General features: G+C 42.5%; 1 protein-coding gene across 1 annotated transcript in view; it reads right to left on the bottom strand.

Moving 5' to 3' along the window:
* Nucleotides 1-9,946, bottom strand: part of LOC110524118 (guanine nucleotide-binding protein G(I)/G(S)/G(O) subunit gamma-7) — a 63,698-nt gene extending 53,752 nt beyond the window's left edge. Inside the window, exon 1 of the mRNA XM_036977932.1 lies at nt 9,200-9,946. The gene's annotated coding sequence lies outside the window, so the exon portion shown is untranslated. The remainder of the gene's footprint in view (nt 1-9,199) is intronic.
* Between the last annotated feature and the right edge of the window lie 2,877 nt (nt 9,947-12,823).

The following is a 12,823-nucleotide window of genomic DNA, read 5'->3' as shown; positions in this document are numbered from 1 at the left end:
TAATTAGAAATATTTAACTTTCATACATTCACAAGTGCAATACACCAAATTAAAGCTTAACTTCTTGTTCATCTAGCCACCGTGTCAGATTTCAAAAAGGCTTTACAGCGAAAGCAAACCATGCAATTATCTGAGGACAGCACCCCATCAAACAAACACATGACAATCACATTTCAACCTGCCAGGCACGACACAAAACTCAGAAATAACAATATAATTCATGCCTTACCTTTGAAGAACTTATTCTGTTGGCACTCCAATATGTCCCCTAAACATCACAAATGGTCCTTTTTGTTCGATTAATTCTGTCGTTATATCTCCAAAATGTAAATTTATTTGGCGCGTTTGATTCAGAAAAATACCGGTTCCAACTCGCCCAGCATGACTACAAATTATCTAATAAGTTACCTGTAAACGCTGTCCAAACATTTCAAACAACTTTCCTAATCCAACTTTAGGTATTTTAAAATGTAAAAAATCAATAAAATTTAAGGCGGGATAAACTGTGTTCAATACCAGATAAAAACAACGTGAAGCGTGTGACCTGGAGCGCGCATCAAAACAGTAGAGTCCACTCGGCTGGACCCTCGTTCTGAAAAGCCGTACTTCTTCATTTATCTAAAGTAAAACATCAACCATTTCTAAAGACTTTTGACATCTAGTGGAAGCTATAGGAACTGCAAGCATATTTCTATTAAAACTGGCTTACCACAGAAAACCAATGGAAAACAGATTGATCTCCAAAAATAATTTCCCTGGATGGATTGTGCTCGGGGTTTCGCCTGCCAAATTAGTTCTCTTATACTCACAGACATTATTCAAACAGTTTTCAAAACTTTAGAGTGTTTTCTATCCAAATCTACCTATCTAATTATATGCATATCCTAGCTTCTGGGCCTGAGTAGCAGTCAGTTTACTTTGGGCACACTTTTCATCCGGACGTGAAAATAGTGCCCACTAGCCTTAAGAAGTGTTTAAACTGCATTAATTTATTTCTGAGATTATATGAACATGACCGGGAATTCAATCATATCTGTATCCATTCATCATCATCAATAGCTTCTACTAGGTCTTCCTCACATTTTTGTTTTACATGTTTAGTGTCATTGGCAAAGACTCTTTCAACCCTTGATACAGTTTGGAAATCAACTTTGGAGGTTGTCAGACTGCCTTAAAAAGCTTATGGCTTATACAGTGTTAGCTGCACAGCGAGAATAAAGTGTTGTATCTGAAAAAAATTAACCTCAGCTCCGTCAGACTGGTTCACCCTGGCTGACTGACCCTGCTGAGATCCCTGTCACTATTTGAACCCGCTAAGATGTGGCATGACAAATATTTACCGTTGTGTACAGTGCCTTCGGAAAATATTCAGACGCCTTTACTTTTTCCACGTTTGGTTATATTACAGCCTTGTTCTAAAGTGGATTACATTTATTTTTTCTCAGCAATCTACACACAATACCCCATGATGACAAAGCGAAAAACTGAAATACCTTATTTACAGAATTATACCCTTTGCAATGAGACTTGAAAGTGAGCTCAGGTGCATCCTGTTTCCATTGATCATCCTTGAGATGTTTCTACAACTTGATTGGTGTCCACCTATGGTAAATTCAATTGATTGGACATGATTTGGAAAGGCACACATCTGTTTATATAAGGTCCCATAATTGACAAAAACCAAGCCATGAGGTCGAAGGAATTAGAAAGCGCCGAGACAGGATTGTGTCGAGGCACAGATATGGGGAAGGGTACCAAAACATTTTTGCAGCATTGAAGTTCCCCAAGGACACAGTGGTCGCCATCATTCTTAAATGGAAGAAGTTTAGAACCACCAAGACCCTTCCTAGAGCTCGAGTTTGCCAAAAGGCACCTAAAGACCCTCAGATCATGAGAAACAAGATTCTCTGTGATGAAACCAAAATTGAGCTCTTTGGCCTGGAGGGAACCTGGCACCATCCCTACGGTGAAGCATCCCTACTCCGCTATTCAAATCTATCTAGTCCTACAGTGTACCTCAGGCCAACAGCCTAAAAGGATGTGACACCACCACTTAACATACCCTGTAACTCTTCTAATGTCCCAGCTCTGCAGATTTTCCTGCAAAAAGACGATCATTAGATCACTTGTTTTGGTCTAAAAATTGCAAAATTTACTTGGAGCTAACTCTGCAAATACCACTGCTGGGTGAATCAATCAAAAATATAATAATACTCTTAGCAAAAATGTGTATCTTTAATTTACAATCTCTAGAAAATATGAGAATAGAAAGGTTCAAAACTTTTGTGAAACATCACAGCACAGTGAAAATCATAGATTGATGATAGATGGGAGGGGTTGTGGGTAGCTGAAGGCTGGGACTAAAAACAAAATATAACTAAGATAAAATATACTGTCCATAAAATGTATACAATATGTATAAGCTGGAAGTAGAAGCCTAACTATTGTTGTCCATTAGTTTAATCCAATTAGGGGAGGAGTGGCAGGGGAAAATAATAAAGGAAAATATATTTAAAAAAAATATATACTCTACATGAACACAAGTACGTGGAAACCTGCTCGTCGAACTACTAATTCCAAAATCCTGGGGATTTATATGGAGTTAGTCCCCCTTTTGCTGCTACAGCAGCCTCCACTCTTCTGCGAAGGCTTCCCACTAGACGTTGGAACATCGCTGCAGGGACTTGCTTCCATTCAGCGACAAGAGCATTAGTGAGGTCAGGCATTGAAGTTGGGCATTTAGGCCTGGCTCGCAGTCGGCGTTCCAAATCATCCCAAAGCTGTTCGATACGGTTGAGGTCCAGGCTCTGTGCAGGTTAGTCAAGCTCTTCCACACCGATCTCGAGAAACCATTTCGGTATGGACCTCACTTTGTGCACGGGGGCATTGTCATGCTGAAACAGCAAAGGGCCTTCCTCAAACTGTTGCCACAAAGTGGGAAGCACAGAATCATCTAGATTGTCATTGTATGCTGTAGCTTTAAGATTTCCCTTCACTGGAACTAAGGGGCCTAGCCTGAACCATGAAAAACAGCCCCAGACCATTATTCCTCCTCCACCAAACTTTACAGTTGGCACTATGCATACAGGCAGGTAGTGTCCTCCTAGCATCCGCCAATCCCAGATTTGTCGGGGACTGCCAGATGGTGAAGCGTGATTCATCACTCCAGGTAACACGTTTCCACTGCTCCAGAGTCCAATGGCGGCGAGCTTTACACCACTTCAGCCGATGTTTGGCATTGCACATGGTGATCTTAGGCTTGTGTGCGGCTGCTTGGCCATGGAAGCTTCATCACTCGGCGGTCCATGTAGTGTATACTTTAATCACTCTACCAACTAACCCTATACTCATTAAAACTCATCACCTTATTATACAACTTTAACCCTATCTGATCCTACCCGTCTGATCCTACCCCAGGCCAACAGCCTGAGCTGACGGGACACTACCACTCAACACACACTGTAACTCTTCCGAAGTCAAATCTCCTATCCCTAAATACTTCTTTGTAGCTGCCACCAAAACATCTATTTTCTGTGATTTGCGTTCTATTTCTGCGGTACGGTAAAAACCCTAGTGAAGTATATATCACTCTCTGGCCTATCCCTCTGTGCTGGCTCTATTCACAGGGATCCACTCAGAATCCTTCTCCCTTGACCCATCCTCCTCTACTTTCTTCACTGCCTCAGCATACGACACCTTCTGCACTACTCGGGACTCTAGCCACCTCAACCTGCCTCTATCGCACCGGACACTTCTGATCCCCAGCAACATGGGCACCCCTATAGTTGACACACACAACTTTATCCACTGAAACTACACAACCCTTTATCCCATGCTCTCCTGCACACTTCCCACATCTTGGAATCCCCATCCTACACATTGCTGCGACAATATTCTTCTTCTCCCGACTTTGTTTGCAGCCCGGTGGCATCCTGACGTAACTCCATCTCATAATCGTCCTGCTCACCTCCGAAACTCTGTTAAACTCTCCTGTGCCAGTCCAGAGATGTTAGGGAAAGAAAAATATAGTTTCCATTCATTTTCCAATGGGATTCCTGTCGACCAGTCCATTCACGTCGTCATGCTGCGTCACGCGGTTGCTAGAATTATCGTCATGCAATCCCTTCTCAAAGTCAGGGTGTGAGTCGAGAAACGCTCATATTATACTCGAAAGTACAGTACCAGTCAAAAGTTTGGACACACTTACTCATTTCCTTTATTTTTACTATTTTCTACAAATGTAGAATAATAGTGAAGACATGAAAACTATGAAATAACACACAAGGAATCATGTAGTAACCCAAAAAGTGTTTCAGATTCTTCAAAGTAGCCACCCTTTGCCTTGATGACAGCTTTGCACACTCTTGGGATTTTTACCCATCTACCAATAGGTGCACTTCTTTGAGAAGACTTATTATGTGACTTGTAAAGCAATGTTTTACTGTTGAACAAACGGGTTGAACCTTATTGACTAAAGACATTTGTAAAAAAAAAAATGAAAAACATAATTTCAGTTTGACATTATGGAGTATTGTATTTACGCCAGTGACCCAAAATTGAATCAATTTTATATTGAGACTGTAACACAACCAAATGTGGAAAAAGTCAAGGGGTGTGAATACCTTCTGAAAGCACGGTATTCTGTAGAGTCAGGTGTGTGTACTTTATTTGGATAATCTGGATTTGTCATTCTATCAACAACATATGTGTTGATAAGAAACTGCTCGCTAAGGTCACAGTTAGGGTTAGGATAAGGGTAATGATTAAGGTTAGGGTTAGGGTAAGGGTTAAGTTTAGGGTTAGGATAAGGGTAATGATTAAGGTTAGGGTAAGGGTTAAGGTTAGGGTTAGGATAAGGGTAATGATTAAGGTTAGGGTAATGGTTAAGGTTAGAATAAGGGTAATGATTAAGGTTAGGGTTAGGGTAAGGGTTAAGCTTAGGGTTAGGATGAGAGTTAGGGTTAAAGCTAGGGTTAGTAGATAGTTAGTTGAAATGTTACTGATAGTCTTGTAGAGCATCTTCAGATGGACCACCAAGATAAAGTGTTACTGCGTGTTCAATGCATGCTGGTCATTACTCTGTTTGCTCACTTCAATTTGATGGACCTACGATGCTACGGCTACATTTCCCAATTCAGCCGAAACTTGCATAAAGAGTAACACTGTTGACATTAGCACAAACACACACATATGGGAAAGCTAGGCTAACACAGGCACACTCACAAAGCAAGGCACGCCGACGCATGTTGCATGAGAACGACAAAGGTCACAACGCTCACACCGTCCTACCTTTCTATGTCTCAAACAGCTCCTGTAAAAAAAAACAGACAGACAAAAGCAACAGAAAAAGGGAAGTTCTTCCATTTACCAGCTAGCACCTTGTTTTCAGCATTACAATGCTGGCATCTGTCATAGATCAAACACAGCATTCAAATAGAAGAGCGTATTTTGACAGAGCACCGAACACTGGTTGAATGAGATAGGATAAGCCTGCGTGGTATTCTCTTGCACAAAGAGGGGAATGCCGCGTTCCCTCATGCTTATGGTTCTACAACCGACACTGTGGGAAAAGGAGACGTTTGGCCTCTGTTCCTCTCCTGCCCTTTACCAGCGATGGTACACTTCCTCTACCAGACACTTTCTCTCCACTCAACAGCTTTCTTTCTTTTCTGTGTGTGCATCTTTGCAGTTCTTGAGCAGAGAAGATACAATGGCCGTCTGTCTATGAACCTGTTTCCTGAGTCATCGGTCGACATGGGATTCTGAGGGAAATAATGACATGGGCCCGGCCTCCCGATAGCGGTGGAATTTAGGCTGATGAGTGTTTTAACAATACACCGTTCCCACAACAGCCGAAGATGTAACATGCGTTTCCCAGAACACCACACAGAAAGAACTTTCGCTAAGAGCGTCATTGGAGAATGTGTCGATAGGCTACTGATAGGATCGAAAGAAAGGCATCACATCTTACCTGAATATTATACACTGATTGTACAAAACATTAAGAACACCTTCCTGATATTGAGTTGTACCACCCCCCCCCCCCAAGTGCAGCTTTAGTAACAATGGTTCTCTTTATTATTTGTTTCGATATCTCACAAGTGGGATTCACCAGAATTAGCTTGAAGAACCAAATCATACATGCCTGTCGGAGACAGTGGCGAATGAAGGAGCCCCTCCCCTCATACTAAAGAGCCAATTGCCCGCCCTCTGATCTTTCTCGTTCTTCAGAGTGAGGTAAAAGAAGGGGAGGAGGATGAGGCCGTGGACAAAAAGCCCAGCCAGAACAGTGATGGTGTACCAGCCCAGCTTCTTTCCAAGAGTAGATGGGTCCTGCATGTCCAGGATTTTTCCAGCTACGAGGAATATGATCCCAAATGGAAAATACCTGTCCGTAAATTTAAAAAGGAAGAACTGTTTCACTGTTGTTCAATAAACACCTCCAAAGACTTTCTATAAAACCTACATGTAACTGCCAAAATAAAGTAAACATCAACATAAAGTGTCTTAATTAACAGGGAGATGGGCCACAACAAGCAAGAACGTTGATTGTTAAATTTGGTTGAGATCTGGTGACTAAGACGGCCATTGCATATGGTTTACATCGTTTCATGGTCATGAAACCATTCAGTGATCACCCGTGCCCTGTGGATGTGGACATTGTCATCCTATGGAGGCTTAGCCATGGTAACCAAAATAATGGTCTGCCCAGCATTATTATACATGACCCTAAGCATGATGGGATGTTAATTGTTTTAAATAACTCGCAAACCACACCTGTGTGGAAGCACCTGCTTTCAATAAACTGCATCCCTCATTTCCTCAAGTGTTTCCATTATTTTGGCAGTTACCTGTAGCTCTCCTCAGCCTGACTTGATCGGTTTCCTGTTAAACTGTTCACAGGTGTGCCATCAAGTTTATGCCGCCAAGCGCAGGTTTTTCAGCCACTAAAAATGTAAAAAATGCTCACAAGCGTGTGAGGAAGTTCAGCATGCTCAAGAATGATCAGAGGGCAGGAAAGTGGCTGTTTAGTATGAGGGGAGGGGCTTCCTCATTTGCCACTCGACCTGTCCGTCTCCGACAGACTGGTATAATTAGTTCTTCGAGCTACATAGAGATTCTGGTAAATTGTGAGATATCTCACTCATAATATCAGAGATCCGGGGTTACACAAGTAACCTTATGTGTTGGGAAACAGCTCAGGGCCCGTATCCACAAAGCATATTTAAAAAGGTCATAAGAATCCTGTTAAAACCTGTTTTAAGACAAAGTCTGAGCCAGTAAAATCCACTCATGAAAGTTTATCTCAGCTGGTAATCATGACAGCTTGAGGTACCACAAGATATGGAGATGGCGCCTATTGACAATGTTGCAAATTATGGGGACTAAGCAATTGCAATGAAGCATCGCCAGCTTCAAATGTTGCAATGATAAAATGTTTGATATCATTTTGGCCTGACACGATCACTTTGCCTACTCTTAATTCTTGGCTAATATATTGGCATGCATAACCCTTTTTTCTAAAAGCAATTCTGATGGTTGTTAAAAGCGGGATTTTGATAATTATACTGTTATATCAACACACTCGTCACTCCCGTTTAACAACTCCACATCGCTTTGGTACAGTTGGCATCAAACACAAAGTTAACATAGGCCCTAGATGCCTACAATTGCCCAACTTACAGGCATGCCCAATTTTAGCATATTTTTTAAACAACGTGATATTGCGCTTAGGGTTGCAAAGTGAGGGTATATTACTGGAACCGTTCTAAGTTTACCAGTAAACTACCACAATTTTGGTATCTTTCATGTAATCTATCACAAGACACCTAGTGGCCTTTTTAAGGTACTTCAGATTATCACAGGTGTCTGTAATTATCTCTGGCCCCCAGTCAAACTGGTGGCAGTTGTGAAAAAAGTCAATAGATGGACAAGTGGCAGAGATAATTAAAAAATAAATGGCATTGTTGATTACATGCTTTTTTCATTAATTACGCTATTTTCTCTTGAACTGTATGGTCTATCTACTAGAAACTGTCGGACATCATGGATACAGATATAAAAATAAAAAAAAATCACTATATATATGAATACATTTTATAAAAGTTATTAAAGTATTAATTACCAAAATTACTGAAGATTATGATAATTTTGGTCAATTATTGGTAGCTTTGCAACACTAAGGGTTAACTTGAAATAACATGGACTGTAGGTTATTTGGCCTATCATGTGAAATCATTTTCAAAACTGCTAGAGATACTGTTGCATGTAGGTCTAGACTATGTGTTATCATATAGTAATATCAAAACAGTCTTTGAACAACTCCAAAGCAACTGCATATGACTCAGGAACCACTGACTCGCTGCATTTCCCTATTATCAGGATACCTTCTGGTAACTCTTCAATGGTTAGGACAGCTCATGAGGTGTCCTAAATATCTGTTGACTGGGTCTGACTCTTATGACTAAAGAGGCTTCATGCATAGCTTTTATTTTTATCCCATAAGAGTCGGAGGAAAATGCATCTATTCCAATTTCCTACTCTAAGAAGCTTTGTGGATATGGGCCCAGAGATTAAACAATGCTCCTACGAATGTTCTTACAATGACTTGAGCCTTAAGATGCTTTTGGGAAACCAGGCCCAGGTATTTCTCCCAATGCACAAAGTTTTAATTCTTGACTGTTTTTTTCTCCAAAGGGGAATAGTCCTAAAATATGAAAGCAAAGCAACAACCGGAAATTGTCTTCACTATAGTTCATCTATATTTATTTGGAGGAAGTCGTCAGATTCCACTCAGGCTCCCGAGGGGCGCAGCGATCTAAGGTACTGCATCTCAGTGTCTCAGGCGTCACTACAGTCCCTGGTTCGATTCCAGGCTGTATCACAATCGGCCTTGATTGGGAATCCCATAGGGCGGCACATATTGGCCCAGCATTGTCCGGGTTTGGCTGGGGTAGGCCGTCATTGTAAATAAGAATTTGTTCTTAACTGACTTGCCTAGTTAAATAAAGGTTAAAAACATTTTTTCAATAAAAGGTGAAAGCGCTTGCCGTATCTGCAAAACTAATGCTCACGTTTTATACACATTTTACTGTACAAATACATAACAGCACCCACACACGTGTCAACATCAACAACTTATCATTCTGTCCCAGGGAGAATCATTCAAAAGAGACACAGTGTTAGTTAGTATCCTTACCTGAGAACGTCTAATCACATAGTTGCATTGAAAACCTCAAAACATGTTTTTTGTCTGTTTCCTATGTTCGCTATTCCCATTGATTAGGAGAATAACATACATTGTTCTCGTCGGATATTGGATGCATTCTAGTTACTATCCGTGTGCTTCGTCGGCTGTACATTACTTGGGTGACCTAAGAACTTCATTAGGTAGCGAATTGGCTCTTCAAACCTTGCATGACCATCTGTGGACTAGAGACATATAATGGCAGTGAAAATGTCAAGGAGGCGACTGGAGTGGAGATTGGGGTAGACTCGCTGAGTCCCTTCTGTCCTCCACAGCAGCGGAAACAAAGCACAGAACCTATCGGAAGCATCCGCTTACTGGTTAACACTGGCTACCGCTCTCGCCCACACATGGAGGGGATGAGGGGAGAAAGAAGGAGGAAGGATGATTGTTAAGCACAGTGGTGATGTGGAGCAGGGTTGGGGATTTTGCCACAGAGATTTAGCCACAGAGATTTAATGAGCAAGCTCCCGGCAGAACCACCACGACGCACGGTCTATTCAAACAAGCTGCAGTCGTAACGGAACAAGAGGGAGGTGCTTGCACGACACACACTTGTATTGCTCCTGATGGTCAAACAATGTGCAAACAGCTTTTCGTGTCAAAACAGTGGCTCAATACTCGCTGTGTGTTATACAGCTGTAACACAAGCCTTGCAACAAAATGTTTTATAAACCAATGTGCAATTAGGATTGTGTATGCAATCCTTGACCAGGGCTCATATAGGGACTAGGGTGTCATTTGGGACCCGGCCAGACAAAACACTAACGGCTGCATATAGAAACAGCTCACAACTGTGAATCTGTTCAGTAGCCATTTAAAATGTGGCACAAACTAGATCTTTTTTTCCATGCAAGTCAATTGCTTGTTTTAAATCGAATCATTTGATTCATTGTTCACAGAATAATATATTAGATAAAACACCCAGAAAACAGAACAAATTAATGTTACGGTGACCCTAATTCCTAACCATTAAAACCTACCAGGACCTTTTTAGGAACCAAGGACAATTAGCTGGCGACACATGGGTGGGTGTGGGCGAGGGGGGGCAGAAGGCTACACAGCGATAACTCTGCCAAGTAGTGTCAACAGCTGCAGAGAGGCTGGCTGTGATAACCGTGTGTGTGCGGTGTGTGTGCGCGTGCGCATGTGTGTATGAATGAGAGAGAGCAAAAGAGAATGACAAACCACATTCCCTCCACTCTGCTGCGACTCTGTCAGTAGAAGTGTGTGACCCAGAGACCGGTGCAACCATATAAGGAGAGAGGAGGAAATTAGACCAGGAAGTGGGAAGTCCTGCATGTGTGGAGCCACGTGGTTTCCAGTATTCTGATGCGGTCACTGACAAACATGGGCCGACAACACACACACACACACACACACACACACACACACACACACACACACAGCAAATAACTGCATCTGAACACCACGCGTAGCTTACGACTGCCAATAAAAACATTTCGCTAAAGTCAATTGCAAGAACAAGACAGTGGGGAAATGAGGCAAGCCTGGTGTGGCGCTTCCTTCAATTTTGGACAACTGTTTGGGCAATCAGGTTAATTAGTGCATTTCCAATAATGACACTAAGCACTGTGTTGCAATCTTAACAGTACTGCCATGACGTACAATGTACGCAATAATTGTAATGTTCACACGATGTGTGCGCGCGCCTGCCAGCCTGCCTGTCCGTCTGTGTATGCGAGTGCATACTGTATGTGCATGTCTGTGTGCACGTGTACACACACACACACACACACAAATATGTATACAGAGCCAGACACGCACTGTATGCCTGGCTTGGCCTGTCCGTGGTTTGGCTGGAACATAGCAGGGAGCCAGCGTGGATGGGCTGTGCTCTATAGACCCCTTGTGCATGCAGAGATGACACAGACCAGTCAAGGCAGCCACTGACGTCTCCAATCCCAGAGTCGACGCACCACGGCTGGGCACCCAGCCACCCCGCCTGCCCCTGCTCCAGCACTGACTCCATGCAGCAGACCTTGAGACGGACATACAGTACAGTACTAGATGGCCCAGGGTCTACTGACAATAAATGGGACACTACCAGTTCAGTATCTCTTCCTTGTCTACGGTCTTAGTCTTATCACAAGGGCTACAGCATTGGCTGTCATTCATTCAGACTCAAGCCTTTATCCAGGCTTAGGCATAGTTCTCGACGCAACAATTCAGGAAATGTATTTCGACTGAATACAACATGAATTGGGGTTCATTATCTGTATTTTGCAGAAGGGTTAACTATGTTTTTGAAAGAGGTACATTCAATTTCCCATTCATTCATTCCCTGAATTACACAGTTGAAGTGAATGGAGCATATCCTGTCCTTCAAATGGGCATTGCCGATGTGGACGTGATAGGTTCCTAAGGAAAATAGGAAATGTCCGTCCCTCTGAATGTTACAGTAAAGATGTCAGGAATCAGGATTGTGTATGCCACAGTTTGTTCCTCAGAAGGGAGGCTTGTGTTTGTATAAGTCAACAAGCTGATAAGATAAGACCTCAGGCCCAGTTCAACAGACTGGCTGCTGGCTAGTTGGCTGCGTTTCTGAGTCAGACAGAGTACTCATATCATGCTGTGAGAATGTAGGCCTACATTTGAATGGATTAAATCAAGAAAACCATATTTGACACCATTTCATTTCTATTCAACAATGATTCTTTCTTACTCGTTCATTTGATTAAATTAGGGCACTTGTCGATACGGTTTTGCAAGGGGGTATCTGTTCTGCTATGTTTGCAGGTGTATGCATGTTCAGGCATGGTGTGTGGGGGTTGCTTTGCCAGCATCATTGTGAGTAAACCAGACAGAAAGAACAACATTGACCTTCAAAAGGTAACCTTTTCTCACAGTAAATAATCCACATCGGTCGACCTCAAGTTGAGTCACAATAGAAAGCCTCATGGAATCCCTCTCTCTTTTTTGTCCGGGTGAAATATCATCACATTTGAGATCATATTCAGAGATGAGCCGGCAGGCAAAGCCCACTCCTGCCTGCCCACTCACAACGTCATTCACAGACCGCGCTAGAATCTTCCTCTACGGTGCAGCTGTAGTCAACCACACACACACACACACACACACACACACACATACTCTCTCTCGTTCTCCCACGCGCAAAGCGCCCTCTGGGGGCTGTATAACTTTTGAGATTATAGACACCCCCCTTCACACTCCCACCCCCGCTAATTGTTCTCTTTGACGTACACAGGCGTGCTGGGGTGTGAGGATGACACACAGGCACAGGCTATGCCTACTACCATTGTATTATCACTGTTGAAACCATTGTGTGATTCTGCTTGTGTTCTCAGTCATCTGCTAACACTGTCCTGCTTACCGGCGCAGTATTTCACTCAGTATAGTGCTGAGATAAAGCAAAGAACAATCTTTGGAGCTTTCTACCGCGTACAATTACTGCTGCACAAGTGACACCTGCACTACAACAGAAATGTAGAAGAAATATTCGATTCGTGCATTAACAGCAGCAGAGGTCAACCAAAATAAGTTGTGTTCTGTCCTTACAATTAGCACTTACAACCCTGCACCCAAAGAGAGCAT

This window comes from Oncorhynchus mykiss, chromosome 5 (assembly GCF_013265735.2).
Source record: "Oncorhynchus mykiss isolate Arlee chromosome 5, USDA_OmykA_1.1, whole genome shotgun sequence".
Classification (NCBI taxonomy): Eukaryota; Metazoa; Chordata; class Actinopteri; order Salmoniformes; family Salmonidae; genus Oncorhynchus; species Oncorhynchus mykiss.
This window is presented reverse-complemented; position numbering and strand designations above follow the sequence as displayed.